The sequence below is a fragment of the Callorhinus ursinus genome, unplaced genomic scaffold, assembly GCF_003265705.2.
Source record: "Callorhinus ursinus isolate GAN/ISIS: 27379988/994484 unplaced genomic scaffold, GSC_fseal_2.0 scaffold53, whole genome shotgun sequence".
Lineage (NCBI taxonomy): Eukaryota > Metazoa > Chordata > Mammalia > Carnivora > Otariidae > Callorhinus > Callorhinus ursinus.
In genome coordinates, this window is record NW_027397115.1 from 8,941,912 (window position 1) to 8,967,301 (window position 25,390).

At 46.4% G+C, this 25,390-nt stretch overlaps 1 long non-coding RNA gene across 1 annotated transcript; it reads left to right on the forward strand.

Annotated features, from left to right (window-relative positions):
* Positions 1 to 1,180: 1,180 nt before the first annotated feature.
* LOC141371009 (uncharacterized) lies at positions 1,181 to 24,995 on the forward strand. The gene is made up of 3 exons (XR_012375598.1): positions 1,181 to 1,333; positions 22,648 to 22,805; positions 24,045 to 24,995. It is a non-coding gene; the product is annotated as an uncharacterized lncRNA (long non-coding RNA).
* The last annotated feature ends 395 nt before the right edge of the window (positions 24,996 to 25,390 follow it).

Here is a 25,390-nt window from a genome sequence, read left to right on the forward strand (position 1 = left end):
ATGTATGTGGTGGGAGTCTGGTTAGGCAAGTCCAAATCTGTGCAGGCCATTAGGAAGGGCAGGCTAGAGATTCAGGCAGGAGCAGATACAGATACTCCTGTTCACAGGTGGGATTTCTTCTTTCTTAAGGAAACCCCATTCTGTTCTTAAGGCCTTTCAGCTGATTAGATCAGGCCCACCCAGATGCTCTGGGATAATCTCCCCTACATATATTCCATGACTGTAGATGTTAATCGCATCTACAACACACGATTGCGGCAGCCCCATCTGTGCCCCTGTTTTGCTGATGAACTGGGCATGAGTCTAGAACTGATCATCCTGCTCCCAAGAAGCCTAGAAGGCGTGTACTGATAATGCTTCCATGTAGGGTGGGAAAACTGAGGCTTACAGAGGGGAAGGCATTCTAGGCAATAGGAACTGCAAGTGCCAAGGCCCAGAGGCAGGGCCAAGTTTGAGTATTCAAGGAGTGGAAGGAAATTTAGCATGGCTGGATCCTGGTGAGTAGGGGGGAGAGTGATCATGCTTCCACTTAAGGTGGGAAAGCTGAGGCTTGTGAAGTGGAAGTGGCCTGGCTCTTGGTCCCACAGCCGGTAGGGAAAGAACCAGGTTCACAGCAAGGCTGGACACCTCCAGATCCTATGTTCTTACCACCTCGCAGTTATTCTTGGCAGCCCTTTTTAGTCCTACACCAGGGGAGCGGGGACCTGCCTGACTCAGGGGTCAGAAATGAAATAGCCCACTTTAGAGCAGAGGCCATGTTTTCTATAGATTAGGGAAAGAACTTGGGGTGTGACTCGAGTGGTTCGAACCCTGGCTTTACCACCTGCCAGCTGATGCACGATAACACAGCATGTCCTGATGTTTGGGGGGCACCACAGTGGTCCCTGGGCTGACTTTAGGCCAACTATGGACTTGACTCTACGTGATGGTGAGAGCGTTAGTCTGATTTCAGTTCTCCTTTAATCCTGCTGACTGTGGCCGGGAGGACTTGGCAGATTGGAGCCACCGTGTCTCCAACGCTTCTCTGATGTTGGCCAATCTCCTTTCTAACAAAACAGAGCAGCCCCAGGCTTAACACCTGCGGTAGCAGTGTCCCACATCAGATAATGTTATTGTGTCTCCATGGAACTTATTTGTGTAGTTTTCCTGCTATTTATAGAAAGTATATAGGAGTCGAGGAAAGATGGCGGAGGAGTAGGGGACCCTATTTCAACTGGTCCCCGGAATTGAGCTGGATATCTACCACACCACTCTGAGCACCCACGAACCCAGCCTGAGGTGTAAGAAGATCTGGATCTCTACAAACAGAATATCGCAGGCGGTTGGTTTCAAGGTACGAAGGGGGGAGCCGTGATCGGCGGGCAGATACCGGAGGATAAACGGCAGCGGGAGGGAGCCTGGCCGTGGGGATCCTACACCGCCGGTGAGTGACAGCCTCGCGCGCTGGGGACGGGGCACAGACTCGCAGACCGGTGGCGGAGGGGAAAGGACTTTAGGGCAGCCCCCGGGGCAGAAACCCGGAGCGGCGGGGTAGCGTGTGCGATCTGGGGGCGGCTGGCGGTTTTAGAAGCACAAAGGGCAGAGAAGTGCCCCGACCTGGAGGCAGGACTGGGGGTGCTGAAGTTTATAGCAGCACCGACAGAAACGGAGATAGTGTGGCCTGGAGAGCTCACTGAAGAACAGACTGCGGTCTCTCTGCTCTGAGGCAGAGGGTTGGAAATGGTCTCTTCTGCTCTGACTCGCGGAAGAGAGGCGGAAAGCCGCCAGAGAACAAAAGCCCCAAAAACTGATTCCCGCGGAGCCCAACCCCCACCACAGGGGGGCAGGGCAACTCCGCCCAAACAGGGTTGCCTGAGTAAAAGCGCGGCAGGCCCCTCCACCAGAAGATAGGCTGGGAGAACAAGAGGCCAGAAACCCTAAGGTCCCTAGAAAACAGGTGCATCTTGCATGGGTTCTGGTCAATAATTTGGACTCTCTACATTCCCTCAAACACCCATCAACAGAATGACTAGGAGGAGGAGCCCCCAAAATAGAAAAGACTCAGAGATCATGACTTATGCTGCAGATTTACAAATGGATGCAGATATAACCAAGATGTCGGAGATGGAATTCAGGCTAGCAATTGTGAAGACAATGGCTAGAATGGAGAAATCAATTAAGGGCAACATAGAGTCTCTAAGGGCAGAAATGAAAGCTGAATTGGCAGAACTTAAAAATGCTATCAATGAGATCCAATCCAATCTAGATAATCTAACAGCTAAGGTAACTGAGGCAGAAGAACGAATAAGCGACGTGGAAGACAATATAATAGATAAAAAGGGAAAAGAGGAGGCCAGGGAAAAACAGCTCAGAATCCATGAAAATAGAATCAGAGAAATAAGGGACACCATGAAGCGTTCCAATGTCAGAATAATTGGAATCCCAGAGGGAGTGTAGAGAGAGAGAGGACTAGAAGATGTATTTGAGCAAATCGTAGCTGACAACTTCCTTAATCTGGGGAATGAAAAAAAAATTCGCGTCCTAGAGGCAGAGAGGACCCCTCCCAAGATCAAGGAAAACAGGCCAACACCCCAGCATGTAATAGTAAAACTTGCAAATCTTAGAACCAAGGTAACCATCTTAAGGGCAGTTAAGGGGAAGAGATTCCTTACGTACAGAGGGAGGAACATCAGAATAATGTCAGACCTATCCACAGAGACCTGGCAAGCCAGAAAGGCCTGGCAAGACATATTCAGGGTACTAAGTGAGAAGAACATGCAGCCAAGAATAATTTATCCGGCAAGGCTTTCATTTAGAGTGGATGGGGAGATGCAGAGCTTCCACAACCGGCAGAAACTGAAAGAATATGTGACCACTAAGCCAGCCCTGCAAGAAATATTAAGGGGGGGTTCTATAAAAGGAGAAAGACCCCAAGAGTGATATACAACAGAAATTTACAGGGACAATCTATAAAAACAACGCCTTCACAGGCAACATGATGACAATTAATTCATATCTTTCAATAATCACTCTCAACGTGAATGACCTAAATGCTCCCATAAAATGGCACAGGGTTGCAGACTGGATAAAAAGACAGGACCTATCCATATGCTGCCTACAAGAGACTCATTTTGAACCTAAAAATACATCCAGACTGAAAGTGAAGGGATGGAGATCCATCTTCCATGCCAGTGGACCTCAAAAGAAAGCTGGGGTAGCAATTCTTATATCAGACAAATTAGATTTTATTTTTTTTATTATTTTTTTTGACAAATTAGATTTTAAACTAAAGTCTGTAATTAGAGACACAGAAGGACACTATATCATTCTTAAAGGGTCTATCCAACAAGAAGATCTAACAATTGTAAATATCTATGCCCCCAACATGGGAGCAGCCATCTACATAAGCCAACTGTTAACCAAAATAAAGAGTCATATTGATAACAGTACGTTAATTGTAGGAGACCTCAATACTCCACTCTCAGCAATGGACAGATCATCTAAGCAGAAAATCAACAAGGAAACAAGAGCTTTGAATGATACACTGGATCAGATGGACCTCATAGATATTTACAGAACATTCCACTCTAAAACAACAGAATACTCATTCTTCTTGAGCGCACATGGAACTTTCTCCAGAATAGACCACATACTGGGTCACAAATCAGGTCTCAACCAATACCAAAAGATTGAGATTATTCCCTGCATATTCTCAGACCACAGTGCTTTAAAACTGGAACTCAATCACAAGAAAAAATTTGGCTGAAATTCAAACACTTGGAAGCTAAAGACGACTCTGCTCAAGAATGTTTGGGTCAACCAGGAAATCAAAGAAGTACTTAAACAATTCATGGAAATCAATGAGAACAAAAACACATCGGTCCAAAACCTATGGGATACTGCAAAAGCGGTCCTAAGGGGGAAATACATAGCCATCCAAGCCTCACTCAAAAAAATAGAAAAATCCCGAATTCACCAACTAACTCTACACCTTTTTTTTTTTTTTAAGATTTTATTTATTTATTTGAGAGAGAGAATGAGATAGAGCATGAGAGGGGAGAGGGTCAGAGGGAGAAGCAGACTCCCCGCTGAGCAGGGAGCCCGATGCGGGACTTGATCCTGGGACTCCAGGATCATGACCTGAGCCGAAGGCAGTCGCTTAACCAACTGAGCCACCCAGGCGCCCAACTAACTCTACACCTTAAAGAACTAGAGAAAAAGCAACAGATGATACCTAAGCCGCGCATTAGAAGATAAATAATCAAAATTAAAGCAGAGATCAATGAATTAGAAACCGGAAACACATTAGATCAGATCCACGAAACCAGAAGTTGGTTCTTTGAAAGAATTAATAAGATCGATAGACCACTGGCCAGACTTATCCAAAAGAAAAGAGAAAGGACCCAAATTAATAAAATTATGAATGAAAGGGGAGAGATCACGACTAACACCAAGGAAATAGAAACAATTATTAGAAATTATTATCGGGGCACCTGGGTGGCTCAGTCATTAAGCGTCTGCCTTCGGCTCAGGTGATGATCCCAGGGTCCTGGGATCGAGCCCCGCATCGGGCTCCCTGCTCTGCAGGAAGCCTGCTTCTCCCTCTCCCACTCTCCCTGCTTGTGTTCCTGCTCTCGCTCTCTCTCTCTCTGTCAAATAAATAAATAAAATCTTAAAAAAAAAGAAATTATTATCAACAACTATATGCCAATAAACTGAATAATGTGGATGAAATGGAGGCCTTCCTGGAGACCTATAAACTGCCAAGACTGAAACAGGAAGAAATTGACAACCTGGATAGGCCAATAACCAGTAACGAGATTGAAGCAGTGATCAAAAACCTCCCAAAAAACAAGAGTCCAGGGCCTGATGGATTCCCTGGGGAATTCTACCAAACATTCAAAGAAGAAATAATATCTATTCTACTGAAGCTGTTTCAAAAAATAGAAACAGAAGGAAAACTTCCGAACTCATTCTATGAGGCCAGCATTACCTTAATCACCAGGCAAAGACCCCAACAAAAAGGAGAATTACAGACCGATATCCCTGATGAATATGGATTCCAAAATCTTCAACAAAATCCTACCTAATAGGATCCAGCAATACATTAAAAGGATCATCCAGGGGTGCCTGGGTGGCTCAGTCGTTAAGCATCTGCCTTTGGGTCAGGTCATGATCCCAGGGTCCTGGGATCGAGCCCTGCATCGGACTCCCTGCTCGGTGGGAAGCCTGCTTCTCCCTCTCCTACTCCCCCTGCTTCTGTTCCCTCTCTCCCTGTGTCTCTCTGTCAAATAAATAAATAAAATCTTTAAAAATAAATAAATAAAAGGATCATCCACCACGACCAAGTGAGATTTATCCCCAGGATGCAAGGGTGGTTCAACATTCGCAAATCAATCAATGTGATAGAACACATTAATAAGAGGAGGGAGAAGAACCATATGGTCCTCTCGATGCAGAAAAAGCATTTGACAAAATACAACATCCTTTCCTGATTAAAACTTCAGAGTATAGGGATAGAGGGAACATTCCTCAAGCTCATAAAATCCATCTATGAAAAATCCACAGCGAATATCATCCTCAATGGGGAAAAGCTGAGAGCCTTTCCCTTAAGATCAGGAACACATCAAGGATGCCCACTCTCGCCACTATTGTTCAACATAGTACTAGAAGTCCTAGCAACAGCAATCAGACAACAAAAAGAAATAAAAGGTATTCAAATTGGCAAAGAAGAAGTCAAACTCTCTCTTTTCGCAGACGACATGATACTTTTTTTTTTTAAGATTTTACTTATTTATTTGACAGAGAGAGAGGGAGAGCACAAGTAGGCAGAGCATCAGGCAGAGGGAGAGGGAGAAGCAGATTCCCTGCAGAGCAGGGAGCCCGATGCGGGGCTCGATCCCAGGACCTTAGGATCATGACCTGAACCGAAGGCAGACGCTTAACTGACTGAGCCACCCAGGCACCCCAGACGACATGATACTTTATGTGGAAAACCCAAAAGACTCCACCCCCAAATTACTAGAATTCATACAGCAATTCAGTAATGTGGCAGGATACAAAATCAATGCACAGAAATCAGCTGCTTTCTTATACACTAACAACGCAACTGTAGAAAGAGAAATTAGAGAAACAATTCCATTTACAATAGCACCAAAAACCATAAGATACCTCGGAATAAACCTAACCAAAGAGGTAAAGGATCTATACTCTAGGAACCACAGAACACTCATGAAAGAAATTGAAGAAGACACAAAAAGATGGAAAAATATTCCATGCTCGTGGATCAGAAGAATAAACATTGTTAAAATGTCTATGCTACCCAGAGCAATCTATACCTTCAATGCCATCCCGATCAAAATTCCAATGACATTTTTCAAGTGCTGGAACAAACAATCCTAAAATTTGTATGGAATCAGAAAAGACCCCGAATCGCCAAGGAAATGTTGAAAAAGAAAAACAAAGCTGGGGCCATCACGTTGCCCGATTTCAAGCTATATTACAAAGCTGTGATCACCAAGACAGCATGGTACTGGCACAAAAACAGACATCTAGACCAATGGAACAGAACTGAGAACCCAGATATGGACCCTCAACTCTATGGTCAAATAATCTTTGACAAAGCAGGAAAAAAACATGCAATGGAAAAAAGACAGTCTCTTCAATAAATGGTGCTGGGAAAATTGGACAGCCACATTCAGAAGAATGAAACTCGACCATTCTCTAAGACCATTCACAAAGATAAAGTCAAAGTGGATGAAAGGCCTCAATGTGAGACAGGAATCCATCAAAATCCTAGAGGAGAACATAGGCAGTAACCTCTTTGATATCACCCACAGCAACTTCTTTCAAGATACATCTCCAAAAGCTAGTGAAACAAAAGCAAAAATGAACTTTTGGGACTTCATCAAGATAAAAAGCTTCTGCACAGCAAAGGAAACAGTCAACAAAACAAAGAGGCAACCCACGGAATGGGAGAAGATATTTGCAAATAACACTACAGATAAAGGGCTGGTATCCAAGATCTATAAAGAACTTCTCAATCTCAACACCCAGAAAACAAATAATCAAGTCAAAAAGTGGGCAGAAGATATGAAAAGACACTTCTCTGAAGAAGACATACAAATGGCTAACAGACACATGAAAAAATGTTCATCATCATTAGCCATCAGGGAAATTCAAATCAAAACCACATTGAGATACCACCTTACACCAGTTAGAATGGCAAAAATGGACAGGGAAAGAAACAACAAACGTTGGAGAGGCTGGGGAGAAAGGGGAACCCTCTTACACTGTTGGTGGGAATGCAAGTTGGTACAGCCACTTTGGAAAACAGTGTGGAGCTTCCTCAAAAATTTAAAAATAGAGCTACCCTATGACCCAGCAATTGCACTCCTGGGTATTTACCCCAAAGACACAGATGTAGTGAAAAGAAGGGCCATATGCACCCCACTGTTCACAGCAGCAATGTCCACAATAGCCAAACTGTGGAAAGAGCCGAGATGCCCTTCAACAGATGAACGGATAAAGAAGATGTGGTCCATATATACAGTGGAATATTACTCAGCCATCAGAAAGGATGAATACCCAACTTTTACATCAACATGGATGGGACTGGAGGAGATGATGCTAAGTGAAATAAGTCAAGCAGAGAAAGCCAATTATCATATGGTTTCACTTATTTGTGGAACATAAGGAATAACATGGAGGACGTTAGGAGAAGGAAGGGAAAAATGAAGGGGGGGGAGATCGGAGGGAGAGATGAACCATGAGAGACTATGGACCCTGAGAAATAAACTGAGGGTGTTAGAGGGGAGGGGGGTGGGGGGATGGGTCAGCCCGGTGATGGGTATTAAGGAGGGCACGTACTGCATGGAGCACTGGGTGTTATACGAAGACAACGAATCGTGGATCACCACATCAGAAACTAATGATGTACTGTATGGTGGCTAACATAACATAATAACATTAAAAAAAAAAAAGGAAAGTATATGGTGATTCTCTCTACATGGTGTTATTGTCAAGATTCCTCTACACAGCGGCGCTTGGGCGGCGCAGTCAGTTAAGCGTCTGACTCTTGATTTCGGCTCAGGCCATGATCTCAGGGTCATGGGATTGAGCCCCACATCAGGCTCCACGCTCAGCGGAGGATCTGCTGGAGATTCTCCCTCTCTTCCCCTCCCCCTGCTCACCTGCTCTCTGTCTCTCAAATTAATAAATAAATCTTTTTAAAAAAGAAAAACACAAAAAAGTTTCCTTTATATAAGTTTCCTTAAATAAAGAAACTGATCTAAAGAAAAATGCTAAACAATATAGAGAGTACACAGATGGAGAGAAAGACAAGACAACAGAAAGAACCCAGAGTTTAATGGAGAAAGGTTTACTGAGCATCTGATAGGCAGTCGTCATACTTGTGATGACTCTTCCTTGTTTGTTCATTCATTCATTCACTCATGTTCGATGAGCATTTATTAAATACCTACTATGTGCCAGGTACTTGTTCGGGTACCTTATCAAGAGATAAGATTGTTTTCTTTCTTTTTTAATTTTTTTTAAATTTTTTAAAAAGATTTTTATTTATTTATTTGAGAGAGAGAGAATGAGAGATAGAGAGCACGAGAGGGAAGAGGGTCAGAGGTAGAAGCAGGCTCCCCGCCGAGCAGGGAGCCCGATGCGGGACTCGATCCCGGGACTCCAGGATCATGACCTGAGCCGAAGGCAGTCGCTTAACCGACTGAGCCACCCAGGCGCCCTCTTTTTTTTTTTTTTTTTAAGATTTATTTATTTGAGTGAGAGAGAGCATGGGGAGGGGCAGAGGGAGAGGGAGAGCGAGAATCTCATGCAGACTCCCCACTGAGTGCAGATCCCGACGTGGGGCTCAACCTCACAACCCTGAGATCATGACCTGAGCTGAAATCAAGAGTCAGATGCTTCACCGACTGATCCACCCAGGTACCCCAGCACAGAACAGTGCCCACAGCAGAGATTGATCCTGCCCCAAACGTCAACAGTGCTGAGGTTGAGAGACCCTGCCTTAGTCTATGCAGCCACACAAAGATATGCTTGTTGGAAGTACAAAGATCTGGGGCGCCTGGGTGGCTCAGTTGTTAAGCGTAGCCTCTGCCTTCAGCTGAGGTCATGATCCCAGTGTCCCTGGATCGAGTCCCTCATCAGTTTCCCTGTTCGGCAAGAAGCCTGCTTCTCCCTCTCCCACTCCCCCTGCTTGTGTTCCCTCTCTTGCTGTGTCTCTCTCTGTCAAATAAATAAATAAAATCTTAAAAAAAAAAAAAAAGAAAATACAAAGATCTTTTGGGGGTGTTTTAAAGGAATGGTATCGTATCATATATATCATTCTGAGCTTGCTTTTCTTAGTCATAAGTGCTGAAGATTCTTCAGGCTAGCACAGGCAAACCTCCCCAACCTTTTTCACACCAACACGACATTCCAGGGTGGGAGGCAGCAACAGTTTTCCTGGCCATGTTCCTCCATATTGGCATGTGGATTGCTTGCAATTTTTGATTACCACAAACGTTGCTTCAATAAATATTTGGGGGTGTTCATTTACACAAACTATTAATTTATTATGATTATTATTGCTTCAGCCAGACTGAGCAGGGATTTTAGCTCTTGCCACAAAAGCCCTGGGAACTCTGAAGGGAGATGAACAAGATTATCCCTAAGACCCTTGTGGCTCAGACATTCCCTCAGGCTAAACGTGGAGCAATCACCGCCGGAGAAGATACCCTGCCTGAGAAGGCAAGGAGCTCGTGGAGAGGCTGAGCGGAGGGGGTGAAGCCACATGGCTGCCAGGGCCTCGCTCTGATGCTCGGCTCGCCCAGAGGCCCCTCATCGTAAGTCCACTTTCTTTAAGGGCTCAAAGTCAGGCCTTTTCTAGCGGCCATCTGTATAAACAAAGTATTTTTGGGTCTAGAAGAGTGGTTTCTTCTCTGGGCAAGACTTTTTGACTTAATTGTCCCCTCACCTCTGGCTCCCATGCTTAAAAAGATCAAGACTAGGCAAAAGAAACATATCATTTTAGTCCACATCTCTTAAGAAAACAAAAACACATTCAAATTCCACTCCTCCCTGAGGGAGGTGACTGTGTTGGCACTGCGCCCGGCCCTGGAAGGCTCTAGATGTCAAGCTGAGGGGACAGATGTTTATTCCCAGCCTCCAACGACTCTCTCCTGACCTCTGACCTCTGGCCCCCAGTCTCGACCTTTCCCGTGTCTCTGCATTCTGTCTCCCCACATCGCCTGGACCCATCTGTGAGCCTCCATCTGTCCACACAGGAGGGAAAACAGAGTTCACAGCATAAATATTTAGCCTGAAGATCTTGGAGAGTGTTTTGGGGAGGCTCCTGGCGGCGGGGTTCCAGCACAGCTGACCCCACAGCCGCATCTTGCCCTTGCCTGCCTGCCCTCCACATGCATCTCCCTCAGCCCCACCATCCAAGGCAACCGGAGGCCCCTGGAGGAAGCGGGTGGGGGGGGGCATTTGAGTCTGGCTCCCCAACAACGTCCATCACCCCTCCCAAAGCCACACTAATGAACCTGCAATCTAGGTCAAGGCAGCTCAACCGCTGGCCCCCAGCTCCTCATACAGACAATCTGGGCCTGCCATAGAAAGATCTGACCTCGTTCACAGCTGAAGTTAACATTTGGGGCTCTGAGCCAGACCTGAGTTTGAAATCTGCCGCTTCCTAGCCGGGTGACGGTGAGTAAGGTACTTTGGTTTTTTTGAGCCTCTCATTTCTTACTTGTAAAATGAGGATAAAGGGGGCGATGGGTGGCTCAGCCTGTTAAGCGTTTGCTTTCGGCTCAGGTCATGATCTCAGGGTCCTCGGATCAAGCCCCACGTTGGGCTCCTTGCTCAGCGGGGAGTCTGCTTCTTCCTCTCCCCCTGCGCTCTCTCTTGAGCTCACTCTCCCTCAAGTAAATATATAAAATCTTTTAAAAAAATAAAATAAAATGAAGATAAAGCCAGTGCTTCTTAACTGGGGGTGATGTTGCCTGCTGGGAAACACTGGGCAAAGTCTGGAGACATTTTTGGTTGTCACAGCTTGGCAGGGTGGTGGGGGCTGGGGGGCGGGGGTAGCTATTGGCCTCTAGTGGGCCGAGGTCAGGGATGTTGCTAACTACCCTGCAGTGCACGGCACAGCCGCACACAACAAAGAATTATCCAGTACAAATGTCGATAGTGTTGAGGTTGAGAAACCCTTGGATAAGGTGATCCCCACATCGTCGGGTCGCTATGAGGATCAAGTTCACCAAGCTGCTGATACAGGGTCCAGCGCATGCTAAATGTCCAATGCATGGCTGTGAATGTAGTTAATGTTATTATCCTCTCTGTTGACTTCATCCTTCTCTCTCCAGCCTCAGACCATCTCTTAGCACCATGCCTGGGGGCACCTTTCACAGTGCAGAGGGCACCTGTCCACCCGCATTTCCACATCGCAGCCACAGGCCTCTCCCCCGGACTCCCACAGCTGCCTCCTCACTGGACTGTGGGCCTCCACGCCTGCCCTGAGTCTGTCACCTCCTCCACACCCCCACCACTGTGAGTCCCTAATAACCAGCGTGTTCTGAGCGCTAAAAATGTTCTCGATCTAATCACTGAGCGCTTTATGTGCATTATGTTCCTTAATTCTTAGAACAACTGGGAGGCCAATACGAGGATTGTCTCCATTTTAAAGGAGGGCAGACTGAGGCTCAGTGTAGTAACCGGGCCAGGGTCACACAATAAGTAAATGAGAGCTGGGATTTGAAACCAAGTTTGGCTGAGTCTTGCTCTTTTCACTGGAATGGTACCCAGCATCTCTGTACTCACTAAAGCACCGAGGGGGAGCTCCAGAGTCACTGCAGGGAGGGGGCTGGTCTGTTGAAATAGAGAACCCCCCCTAGTGTGGACCCGGGGGTCTGCGCTGTGACAATCTCCTCTCCACCCCCCTCCCTCGGTGATTCTCGTGCTGACGGTCTATGTACCACACTTGGGAAAAGACTCTCTCTCAGATTCTATTATTCCTTTTCCTAAAACCATCAATGATTCCGTGTTGCCTCAGAACTGAGTCTAAAAGCCTGGGCCCTCTTTTTCTCATTCAGCTGAATTTTTGAGTTTGTGTCATGCCTCTCGCCCCTGGGCATCTGCACATGTTGCAGCCCTGCCTGCCACCTTCCCTCTCCCCTTGCCTGGGTGCTTCCTGCAGGTGCTGGGCTGGGAGTGAGGACTTCTGGGGCTTAGCCTCATCCAGAAGCAGTTACACAGTATAACTTCGGACATGCCTTCACTTTTGGGGGACCTCTGCTTCTCCACTTAAGTCACGAGGATTTGACTAGATATTGGCTGTGGGAACAGTCAGCCAGAGCATGTTCTAACCACCAAAGGTGGGCATCTGGGCTGCCCCACTTGGTTGTGGGTGGGCAGCCTGACTCCCTGGCAGTGCTAAGCAGGAAGTCGTGTTACTGGGAAGTCCAGCCCCAGAGCCTTGGCTGAAGCCGCTTTGGCCGAAGCAGTGTTTCCCCACCTTATCTTCAACCTACTTGCTCATAATGCTTAGACATTTAGCCTTAAGTTGAGAAATCTGGTGACTCAGAGAAAAAGCAGCTGTGGCCAGCCCCTGATCCTGGAGCCCTCCGCCCCTAACAGGGACTCACCCTTCCGACAGAGAAATGTACTTTCCCCGCCAGCAGCGCTTCATGGTGGAAGGAGCAATCTGAGACCCACAGAGGGAAACCAACTTCCCTAAAGCCATACAGCCAGCCAGCGGCATGCATGCATTAAATATTTTCTGAGTATCTACCATGTGCAAATCTCTGTGGCAGGTGCTGGGAAGACAGTGGTAAACAGGACAGGGAACTGTCCTTGCAGGAATTTTAGCCATGGCCAAAGACTCTCAAGTGGATTAGTAGCTAACACATACAAAGCTCTATCGTGTGCTGGTCACCCTTTCAAGTGCTTTATGTGATGACTTGATTTAACCCTCATCATAGCCCAGTGAGGTAGTGGCTGTCATTTGACAGTAAGGAAACTGAGACACTTGCCCGTGGTCACACAGCTAGTGTAGTGGGCTAAATGGTGGCCCTCCACCAAATCAGGTCATAATCCCTGGCACCCATGAACGTTACCGAATATGGGAAAGTCTTTGCAGAGGTGACTAAATTAAGGATTTGGGGATGAGATGAACCTGGATTATCCAGCTGGGCTCTCGGTGCCACCCCACGTGTCATCATCGGGGGGAGAGTAGACAGACACACAGCGGAGGAGAAGGTGATGGGGAGGCAGAGGCAGGGACTGTGGTAACGTGTCAACAGGCAAGGGGGTGTCAGCAGCCGTCAGAGGCCGGAAGGGGCGAGGGATGATCTCCTCTAGAGTCTCGGCAGGGAGCACCTTGGTTTCCACCCAGTGAAGCTGATGTTGACCATCTGCCCTCCAGAACTGAGCCAGAGTCAGCTTCTGTTGTCATGAGCCACCAAGTTTGTGGTAATTTCTTACAGCAACCATAGGAAACAAATACAGCTAATAAATGGCCCAACCAATGTTTAAACCTTGGCAGCCTTCCAGCGTTCAACGTTCTAGAAGCACCTTCTTTCTGTTCCACTGGCCAGAGCTAGTCTCATGGTCAGCCCAGATTCAGAGCGTGTGGAGTTAAGTCACATTGCAAAGGGCTTGTCCAGGGAGGCCACTAACTGGGGCATCAAGGCAGTGAAACTCCCCCAGTCCCCACCTCCAGCTCAGGAAGTGGGCCGGAGAGGGAGGCCTGGCCAGCCTGAGCATCTCATCTGGCTACAGGGATTTGCATCTGACTAATAACGCCAGGCTGAGTTAGCCCCAGACTTTCGCTAAGACTGCTGACAGAAAGACTCTCCTTCTACTAGGGTTTCTGAGCTGGCAGGATGCCGGGCTGCCAGCTAGGATTCCCTAGCAGCCCAACATCCTGCCTGCAGCCACCTTGACATAAGACAGGGAGGGGCCTGAGGGGGAAGCCAGCACAGAGAAAAGCCGAGCTGAGAGATGGAGAGGAATGAATTCTGACAATGTCCTTGGAGCTCTTGGATCCTGCTGTACCTGAAGCTGTTTTTCCCCAGATCCCTGAAGGCAGGATTCTACCGCTGGACTTTCCCTGCTTGGGCCAAGAAATTATTATTATTATTATTGTTATTATCATTATTATTACTATTATTTTGCTTAAGCCAGTATGAGTTGAGTTTCTAACCCCTACCACCAAAAGCATTGTCGACTATCATACATAGACAAATGGTTCTCATACCGAACACTTTGTCAGTAAGGTAGAGAGTTTTCCCTTTAGGGATCAAGTGACATGGGCCACTAGGGGCACAGGAGCTTCTGACTCTTGTTCCATCACTTGGAATGGGAACACAGTTGATGGGAGCAGAGGAAAGCCAGGCTTCGGAGTCCAACATTCTGGGGTCTCATGCCACCTCCATTACTTGCAAGCTCCCAACACTGGTTAAAGGAGCCTTGAGTCCTCCTTCTGGGGGTCGGGGTGGGGGTGGGAGGTGGTGTTATGAGGATTTGAGGACCTCATGCACCTGGCCTGCTTAGTGCAGAGGGGCTCCTCACTAAATAGCACTCAGGAACCTCAACTTTTCTTCTTGGAGCTCTGTTTCCCTGTGACTAAGGCAGGGTGCAGGCAGATGCCATTGTGGAGAGAAGCAGGGGAGGAAAGAAAACTAAACAACCACACTTGTCCCTGAAGCACCCAAGTGAAACCGGTCTTACCTGAACACACAGTTTAAATTATTTTCCTGGCTTAAGATTTTGTATTTCTTATCACATGAAGGCTCATGACAAGATCAGGCTAGGGATCCAAGCAGAACTTTTTGTGGTACTTACTCTATGCCAGGCTCTGGTTACACGTGTCCTCCAGAGGAAGCTGAGGCCCAGAGAGGTTAAGTGACTCGCCTGAGGTCACACAGTAAGTGGCAGAGCCAGGATTTGGACCCGGGTCCTCTGGCTCCATAACATCCCTCACTCCTAATCACTGCACTAGATGACCTCTAAGGAGGGTATAAAAGGCTAGTTTTCTTTGCATATCCAATTTCAAAGGAAGGAAATTTGCAACCTAGTGCAACCCTAACAGTGTAAGCCCTCATAGTGGGGCCTTAATCTTTGTGAGCACAAAGGAGCATTCCAGGGCTTACATGTGGGCCATCCTTAGGCTGCCTCCAATGTGCACAGATTTTGTTTGATCCATGAAGTATTTTGCATCTTGCAAAAATAAGCCTCCCCCCGCCCCCCGCCCCTGCAACTTCCCTGGCTTCTCCTAAAAAACATAGGGCTGGAGCTGAGGGGCAAGGCTGGATCTGAAGGGGGGTCTGTTCACTGCAGGAGGAGAAAGCGGAGGAGGCCTAGCCCTCTGAATACAGCTCAGTCTAAGGTGGTTTCCTGTGCCCAGGATGTCTCGTCTGGGTCAGGCACATCCCCAGGAGCCAGCCATTCATTCCTGCCAGGAGCACAAGGCCCCCTTGTTCCCCTGACAGCCTGGAGACCCGCAGGGAAACGAAAGCAAAGGGTCTCTGGTCAGAGCCCAGACCCCACCATCCCAGGGCTTGGTGGCCTTCCTGCCCAACATCTCACCTTCCCACCCCAGTGTTTGGTTCTCCTTGGGGGATCTACTCTTCCCACCTTGTTTGGCTGTCCATCAAGGTCGGCTTTGGGTGGGCACATGACCCAAACTCAGCCAATCAGATTCTCTCTTGGAAGAAGAGTCGCTAAGGGGAAATTAATGCTAAGATGGGGACAGTTGGTGCCCGGACGACCTGGCCCTTTGGCTCCTATTCCCCACAACCCTGGCTCCCGCCTCCTGTGTCCCTGGAGCTGACCTGTTACTGTCCTTTCCAAGTCCCAGCTGGTCAACTTCTGCTTCCATAACCCTCCTTTCTCCTTTTTTGCTTAAATTAGCCAGGGTTGGCCTCTGCTGCTTGGCACCCAGGAACTCTGCCTGATGCCAGGGTGACGGCTGTTGTTTCTACAGTTGGTGTGACGGCCACATCATATGCACTGGAGTAAACTGTAAAGTGCCACTAAAACATGAGGAATTGTCGAGGCACTGGCATGTAGATCTTACTCACTTGGGCCTAGGAATCAGAATGAGATTCCTGGTTTTACCCCTTTCTTGCTGTGTGACCTTGGGCTACTTACAACCCCCTGTCTTGAGCACCAAATATGGAACAGATACTTTCATGTGCTATTGTATTCAGGCCTCAGAATGGAGAACTTTTTGTGATTGCAAGTGACAGAAACCCAACCCAAACCAGCGTAAGCAAAAAAAGAGAATTTAATGGTTCCTGTAGTCAGGAGCGTCCTAGCTTCAGGCATGGCTGGATCCAGAGGTTCAGATTATGCCTAAAGAAATCAGTTTTCCCCCTTCTCTTGGCTGTGCTTCCCTATGCATTGGTCTCATGCTCAGACAGTTTCTCTTCAGGAGAATAAAACACATGGCTGCAATATCCCACCAGCTCAGAAATCCTTCTGATTGCCAAGGAAGGAGACATCTTCATTCACCAAAGTGAAGGACACAGCTATAGATCGTCCTTTATTCCTCTTCTGTGGTTTTTTTTTTTTATTATTAATGGAGGAAGGTTGGAAGGCTGTGATAAGTATGCTTATCAGGTTGTATTTATCTAATGTTTCCAATACTTCTAGATACTAACTCTTTCATCCTCCCAACCACCCTGTGATGTAGGTTCTATGACCATGCCCATTTGATACATGGGGAACTGAATCACAGAGAGGTTAAGAATTTGCCTGGGGCCACACAGCTTTTAAGTGGAGGTGCCAGGCTTTGAGTCCACTCAGCCTGGCTCTGGAGTGCAAGCTTTTAACTTATAGCACCTCTGTGGAAGCAGAACCATAGACATCTGGGCTATGCAATGGCCTGGGCATCAGAATTTGGAGCTGTGGACCACAGGCATGACTGAACAGCCACCTGAAGGCTTCCTAACTCACCACTGATTTGAGATGTTAACTGTTCCGGTTACCTATGGCTGCAGAAAAATTACCTCCAAAGTGGCTGAAAAAATCATTTCATTAATGGATCTTCAATTTGAGTAGGGGTCAGTAGGGAAGACTGTGTTCTATCTAACATCAGCTGGGCTGGGTCCACCAAGGGCTAGAGGATCCACTTTCAAGATGCCTCACTAACATGGCTGGCAAGTTGGTGCTGGTTGTTGGCTAAGAGTTCAGCTGGGATTGAGATTTGGGGACCTTGATACGTCTCCACACAGGCCTCTCCAGGTGCCCCGGGCTTCCTCACAACCTGGTGGCTTGGATCTAAGGGCAAAGCATCTCCATAGTGAGGGAGAAAGCCAGGCAGAGGCTGCATTGTCTTTATGACCTAGCCTCCTAAGCTAAAGAGAATCACTTGCACTCTACTTTATTAAGGTGGTCACGGACGCCTGCCCAGGTTCAAGGGAGGGGCAAGGTCTGGAAGAGTTTGTGGGACCAGAAATACCATCGTGGCTATTTTTAGAAAACACAACCGGCCACATTAACTTTGTCATGTACTAAATTCCTGAGTGGATTTTGATCTATTTTTGTTTTTGTTCCATTAATCTGTTAATATGCACCAGTACCACAATGTTTTAATTTATTAAGACTTTATAATATGGTCTAATATCAGATAGAGCTCTTCTCCCCGCATTGCCCTTCTCTTCCAGAGATCTCTTGGATATTTTTGCTTGTTTAATTTTTTTGTATGATTAATTTTAAATTAGCTCATCTGGTTAAAAAGCTGTTGGTATTTTACTGTGATAACATTGAACTTATAAATTAATTTAAGGAAAACAGATACTGCCTTAATGACGAAACTTGCCATCCAAAATCATGGTGTACCTTTGTTCAAGTATTTGAAATGTGTAATTAATACATTTGTTCAAGGTTTTTTTGTGTGCCCTTCAGTAGTGACTTCAAGTTTCCTTCGTGTAGGCCTTGCATATCTTTTGTTACATTTACTCCTAGGTATTCAATCTTGGTTTTGTTACTGTAAGTGGGAAATTTTCTTTCAATAGATCTTCCACTTGATGAACGTTTGAATATAGGGAAGCTATTGATTGATGCATGCATAATGGACATCTTACTGCATTATCCCGGGTTTCCTACAGACAGGATCATTTCATATGCACAATATTGGCAATTTTATCTTCTTCTGTTCAGTTTTTATGTCTCTATAACCCCTTTCTTTGCCATCTAATTTGGCACTGACCGGGGCTATCTTAAATATCCAGTTCTATGTTAAATTATAGCAGTGAAAATGGACATTTTTGTCTTGGTCCTTTAGTGGACACGCCCCTAGGTTTTCTCCAAAAGCATGATGTACTTAGATATATTTTATCATGTTAAAGAGGCAAATACCTCTTTCTACTTTACTGAGTATCTATGGATTCTTATTTATTGAATGCATGTGTGTGTGTGTTTTCATCAAGAATGGATGTTGAACTTTCTCAAATACCTTTTTAGTGCCTAAAAAGAATCATGGCTATTCTGGGGCGCCTGGGTGGTTCAGTCATTGGGTGTCTGCCTTCGGCTCAGGTCATGATCCCGAGGTCCTGGGATCGAGCCCCACATCGGGCTTCCTACTCCTCGGGAAGCCTGCTTCTCCCTCTCCCACCCCCCTGCTTGTGTTCCTGCTCTAGCTCGCTCTCTCTCTGTCAAATGAATAAATAAAATCTTAAAAAAAATCATGGCTATTCTCCTCAGATCTATTAATATCATAAATTACATTAACAGGGGCGCTTGGGTGGTTCAGTTGGTTAAGTGGCCGACTCTTGATTTTGGCTCAGGTCATGAACTTAGGGTCCTGGGATCCAGCCCCGTGTCCCTCTCTGCTTGAGAATTTTCTCTCTCCCTTTTCCTCTGCCCCTCCCCTGCCCATGAGCGCTCTCTCTCTTTCCCTCTTAAATAAATAAATCTTTAAAAAAATTACATTAACAGATTTCCCAATATTGAACTAGCTTTGCATTCTTAGAATAAAACCCACTTTTTATGATGTGTTATTCTTTTTCCCCCCTAGATTTTATTTTTTAAGTAATCTCTGTGCCCCACGTGGGGCTTGAACTCACAACCTTGAGATCAAGAGTGCATGTTCTACTGACTGAGCCAGCCAGGTGTCACGTGTGTGTTATTCTTTTATTGTGCTTCCAGTTCTGTTTGCTAACATGTTATTGAGAATTTTTGCATGGGCAGTTACAAGTGAAAGTTGTTACTTTCTTTGTGCCAGCCAAAGCTTCAATGTCAACCTCACACTTGCTTTGTAAAAATAGTTTCAAAGTTTTTTTCTTTGCCTATGCTCTGAAACAAATTAAACACCTTAGAATGGTTTACTCTTTAAAAGTTTCAGAGGATTTCCCTGTGAGGCTACCTAAGTTAGGTTTTTTTGTTGATGGGGGTGCAGAACTTCGACAGCCTTCTCTATTTCTCCCACGACCTTTACCCTCATCCAGACATAGCAACAGCATCTGGGAGATGCTTTACAGAATTGAGGGTCTCGGGCAAAACCCCAGAACCAGAATCTCAATTTTAACGAGATCTTCATGTGGTCTGTGTGTTCCTGAGAGCAGCCTTTCTATGAGAATCAGCTTGTTTTATCTTCTGTTCTGAAGCCAAATATGGTAAATTATATTTTGCTGGAGAATTCTTCTTTTCATCCAGATTTTCAATTTTCATTACAGAGAGGTGAACAAAGTAGAACCTTGCGATCCTTTTAATTTTCTCCTTATGCTTTCTTATTATACTCACTTGCATTGTCTCCGTTTTTTCTGGATTGTGTTAACTCGTGGTTTATCTGTTTCACTGTTGATGCCCCCTCTCTGCCATCATCAAAAGAACCAGCTTTGGGGATTTATTTATTAGTCTTCTTTTCTCCGCTCTGTTTTACATGGCTACTCATTAAAACAGAAATAGATATTTACTCTTTAACGTGATAAAGATTGATTCCTGCTGTATCCATATTAATAACTTTTGCTTTCCTTCAGTTTGTTTTCTTCTGTAATTCCTTTTCGTAAAACATTTTATTTTATTTATCTCATTTTTTAAGTAATCTCTATGCCCAGCATGGGGTTTGAATTCACATCCTGGAGATCCAGAGTCACATGCTCCACTGACAGAGCCAGCGGCTGCCCCTTAATTCTGTCATTTTGGGAGTTTTGTGGGGAGGGAGTTAAAAGTCTTCCACTGTGAAGTCTGCTTCTTCAAAATTTGTTTTGTTTTTTTTTACAGGCACTTCTTCCAATATTTAGTGAAGTTTGGAGTCTTTTCCTGTGGCTCCTTTGTGCATATAACATATGATATCCATAGTCTCTTATTTCTTTAGACAGCATCTATTAGTTCCCTTTTATAAAATTGCATTTTCTCCTTCCTTCCTCCTTTTCCCTCCATTCCCTGATTTTAGTCAAGAATTTTAATCATTTACTGGGATGCCTGGGTGGCTGTCGGTTAAGCAGCTGCCTTCAGCCCAGGTCGTGATCCCAGGGTCCTGGAATCAAGTCCCACATTGGGCTCCTTGCTCAGCAGGGAACCTGCTTCTCCCTCTCTCTCCCTCTGCTTGTGCTCTCTCTGTCAAATAAATAAAATCTTTTTTAAAAAAAGAATTTTTATCATTTACTTTTTTTTTTAAGAGAGAGGGGAGGGAGCATATAAGTGGGGGGAGCGGCAGAGGGAGAGGGAGAAGCAGGCTCCCCGCTGAGCAGGGAGCCCCATGCGGGGCTCCATCCCAGGACCCTGGGATCATGACCTGAGTTGACGGCAGCCACTTAACCGACTGAGCCACCCAGGCCCCTGCTCAGTCAGTTTTTATTCATGCCAAAATTATTTGGATGCAATTTTCATCCTCTCTGTGTTAACCTTTTCCATCTGTTGGTAGAGTTTATGCTCTTTTCTGCAGGGTTTATTACAATATCTTTGTATCGATGCTTCTGCATTTATTTTTTAATATTGGAAGGGCTTGCTTTTCCTGGGTTCCCTATTTGCTGATTGTTCCCGTGGGTGTGGGGTCAGAAGGACAGTTGCCGGGCTTCCTAACTGAACGGTTCCCTCTACCACCAGAGAGACAGACTACTTCCTGTAAATGTCTTCTCTCTGCAATTCTCTGCTCTACTCTGTTTTTCTGAACCAGACCAGATCCAAGAGGGCTTCTGCTGACAACACGACTCACCCTGGGTCCTACACTCATTTTTATAAGTAAGGAGGATAGCTTTCTACCTCGGGACAAGTGCTCATCCCCACAAAGTATTTTTGCTCTTGCTTTCTGAGATTTGCACCCCTGAGCCCACTCACTACATTGTGCGTGGCTTCTGCCCTATTTTAAAGCTGCTTTTGGAAAACTTCACATACACTATGAAGTTTATGGATTATATCCTTCTCCTGGTTTTGCTAAAAATGGAGTTTGTGAGGCTTTTTTTTTTTTTTTTTTTAAGTCTCCTTGATGCTTTGGTATAAGTTCAAGAAGGAGAAGGGGAAAATGTTGCCGTATGCGGCCACTTTTCCCACCCCCATTTTCTCGCTGGGTCCTCTTCAGCTACTCTGAGACATAACCAAACAGCAATGATTTCTGTCCCCATGTTTCTCCATGAGAAAGCAGAGGTTCTGGAAGGCTCTCAGGGTGCCGCAGGGTGGCAGGGTGGCAGCCTGTGGAGTCTGTCTGCAGATTGGATCCACATGGGTCTGTTCTCTCTTTGTCCTCCGCATCAGACTCATGCTCAGGCGGGACAGCGCAGAGCGGAGGAGATTGAGTTCTGGTGGTATCAGTTTTTCCACTCCGAAGTGCCAAGGCAGCTGGTTGGGAGCCATGGGGCCGCCTGTACCCCCGTCCAGGGGAAAATCAAAGGAGGGGAGGCTTGCTGTAGCCCCTCTCCTCCAGCACCCTTCCCCTCTGGAAGATAGCGCGGAGAGCAGGACGAGACCCCTCTTGAACATATCCCAGCCTGGGAAGGAGCCTGAGAAAGCTGCACAGAAGGCTGCCCAGCTCAGCCTGCTTGGTCCGGATAGCGGCCCCCAGCCTCTGGGCTCTTTGCCGACTACATTCCCTGCATGATCCTGGTTCTCCTGGGGGAGGATGGTGGAGGATAGCTTCACGGCAGCTGAAAACCTTGTTCATTAGAGAACTTCCAATCTCCTAACCCAGGGATGTGCCCCCATCATAGAGACAATCAGCAGCAAGGCCTAGATGTCAGAAAACAGGTCATTTCCTCCAGCCCTCCTCTGCCTCCATTCCGGACATGTTTTTTCTACTCCTGTACGAAAATGACCAAATACGGAAGGTTTGCCTTCTTTCCTACTTCCTCTAAAATTCTCGATAAAGAGGCTTACACAGTGCTGGCAAAGAAATACTCGGCAAGTGTGTGCCGAAAGAATTACACTATGTCCCTTTTATTAAGTGCTTACTGTATGTGCTAGACACACGATCTTCTTGAATCCTTCCATCCACCCCGGGAAGGAGGCCCTGTCATTATCCCCTTGTACAGATGAGAGAACCAAGATTTCAAGCATAAAAAGCAGCCTCTTCTGTACGTAACTGATATAAATGACATCTAGCCAAAATGGCACAGAAAAGTTCAGAGATAAGGTATGCATTGGTCAGTTTTTGCTGGTAACAAAAACCTCAGAATGTCCATGATTTAGAATAACAAATCTTCATTTTTTTCTTACTCATAGGTCTGCTGAGAAATCTCTGCTTCAGGCGTCAGGTTGAGTTCAGGTTTCTCTGTGTGTCGTGACTAATGGCAGAAACCACGAAGGTCAATGGAAATATACAATTCCTCTTGAAATCTGTGCTCAGAACTGGCACGCCATCACTTCTCTACCTCCCACTGGTAAGACCATGTCACACGCCCGAGTCCAGCATCACTGGTCAGGGAGATATTCTCTGCCCACAGTGGGAGGCACTGCAGGCATGTGGTAAAGGCTGTGAATGTCTAATTCCAATAGAGGGAAAATGTAAGAACTGGACACCATGGTCTAATCTACCACAGGACAGTTCCAGGGTGGTAACCTAGCTGTGGGGCTTTGCCATGACTCTCTTCAGGGTCCAAGATGGCTGCCACAGCTCTGAACCAATCTCTGCCGGTCTCACCCACTTACACACCGCACATGTGTGTTGATGGTGTGACCCACCTTCTTGGTTGTCCAGGACTGAGTGATTTCGTGGGATGTGGTGCTTTCAGAACGAAAACTGGGAAAGTCTGGACAAACCAGGATGAGTCGGGTCACCTTATATGTGTAGTAGATTATTCCTGAACATTTCCGGGCAACTAGGGGTGACACGTGAGTGTGTGCATATGTGTGTGTGTGTGTGTGTGTGTATGTGTGAATGTGTGTGTTGCTATTCCTTAGCCCAACACAGCAAATGAATAAATACTCAGTATTACATACCTCCAATTGCAGTGGTGTGTGGCCACTCCTAGTTCCACAGGGAATATCACTTGGCAGATTTTCTGCAGAGGCCCCCAACCTGCCCTCATGTCAGCCTGGCCTTCACATCCTCGCTCTCCTCTAAAATTCCACTATCCTTCTTTGATTCTCCAGATCTATTTTGCATACCCCAAAGGGCTTAGCCATTGGCCTTTGGCACAGTTAAACTCCAGGGCCAAAATCAGGTGGCAGATGTGTTTTGTTGGCCTCCGTGGTGGTTTAAAATAATGTGAGCTATTATTTCTGGCTTCTCTTGAATCAGAAGACCTGGCCACACTGGGCACATAGTTCTACATGGCCATAGTTGGCTTAACTGAGCAGAGCCATCCTCCTTTTGGATGGGGCAGGGCTCTCCAGTTTCCCGTCTCCACCCCTCCCTATCACCTCTCTGATACGACAAGCACACCTCATTCATTTACCAGACTTGTTTACAGACTTGACTTTGCCACCCTCTCTTTAGCAGCATGAAAACAGTAGAAACTTTGCAGCTTGGGTCTCTCTTTACCCCTGCCCCCCGGCCTCTCAACCTGGCCCAGTGTCTATAAATGGACGAATGTATTCTTGTACCGATATGACTCATGCCTATAGAAGCGTATATAGTCAGCTTATTATTATTATTATTATTTTCGTTCTTGTTTTAGATGGCAGATGTACTTCCTTACCTCAGCAGCCATGAAATGCACCTGTCAGGTCTCCTGTGTGGAGCCTAATTGACGGATGGACCGTGGATTCATCCTAACAGTTGAGCCCAGACTGCACTTCCCAGGGGCTGCTCCCAGGTCATCACTGAGGGATGCAGGGAGGTAGGCCTATTCCCAGGAGACACAGGGCTCCTCTGGAAGCACAAGGACTTTTTGTCAGCCTTATGGAACTTTCTTAGAATGGCACTGCAGTCTACAACCACCGAATCTTCCTTCCTCCCTCCCTCCCGGCCTCCTCTAGCTCCTCCTCACCACCCCTCCCCCACCCCAGCATTTTCTTGGATATTTCATTCCATATTGGCTGTCTCAGAGGACCTGGACTATCACCCCTTCCCATAACAGATTTGGATAAACTAAAAGAAGGAGAGAGGGCTTCCAGGCAGGTAAACCGCATGAATGAAGTTGTGGAGGTAGCAAAGCCCAGCGTGTGTTCACACCACATGGGGAAATTAGCCTGTCCTAAGAAGGCATCAAATCCCCATGCTATAGCCTCGCAAAAGAAGGGCTGTGTGACCTTGGGTAAATTACTGAGTCTCTCGGGGCCTTGGTTTCACCATTTGCAAACTGGGAATATGAACGGTATTTACAGGGTCTTGTGGGGGATTAGACAAGTTAATATGAAAAAGTATTTTGAATGGCCTAAATTACCAACTAAAGTTAGAGCCATAATTACAAAAATATTTAAAACTGGCCTTCTCTGATGAGGCTAGATTTTAGCTTTGAAGAAGGCAACACACTGGGGCGCCTGGGTGGCTCAGTTGGTTAAGCGACTGCCTTTGGCTCAGGTCATGATCCTGGAGTCCCAGGATCGAGTCCCAGGATCGAGTCCCGCATCAGGCTCGCTGCTCAGCAGGGAGTCTGCTTCTCCCTCTGACCCTCCCCCCTCTCATGCTCTCTCTCTCAAATAAATAAATCAATCTTAAAAAAAAAAAGGCAACACACCAAATATTTTCCTTTCCAAACGTAATGTGTTTGTGGTCTTTGGGATGCAGCTATGAACAGGATCTGGTCCCTGGAAAAAAGCAGGGGTGTGGGAGGAAAGCCATCCTTTCCCAGCAGAGTCCCCCATTTTCTGGACTTGGGTCTTGACATTGTCCTCATGACCCTATTGCAGCCAGCTAAGAGAGCAGAGGTCGGGCGGGATCAGAGAGTTGCCCAGATGTCTTGTCTCTACTAGACAGTGGACATCTGGATGAAACAAGACTCCTACAGGGGAATGTGTAGATGCTTGTCACTGGGTGACAGCCCCTGGGAGAGCTGGAGGGAAGAAGGAATTTCCTGAGACT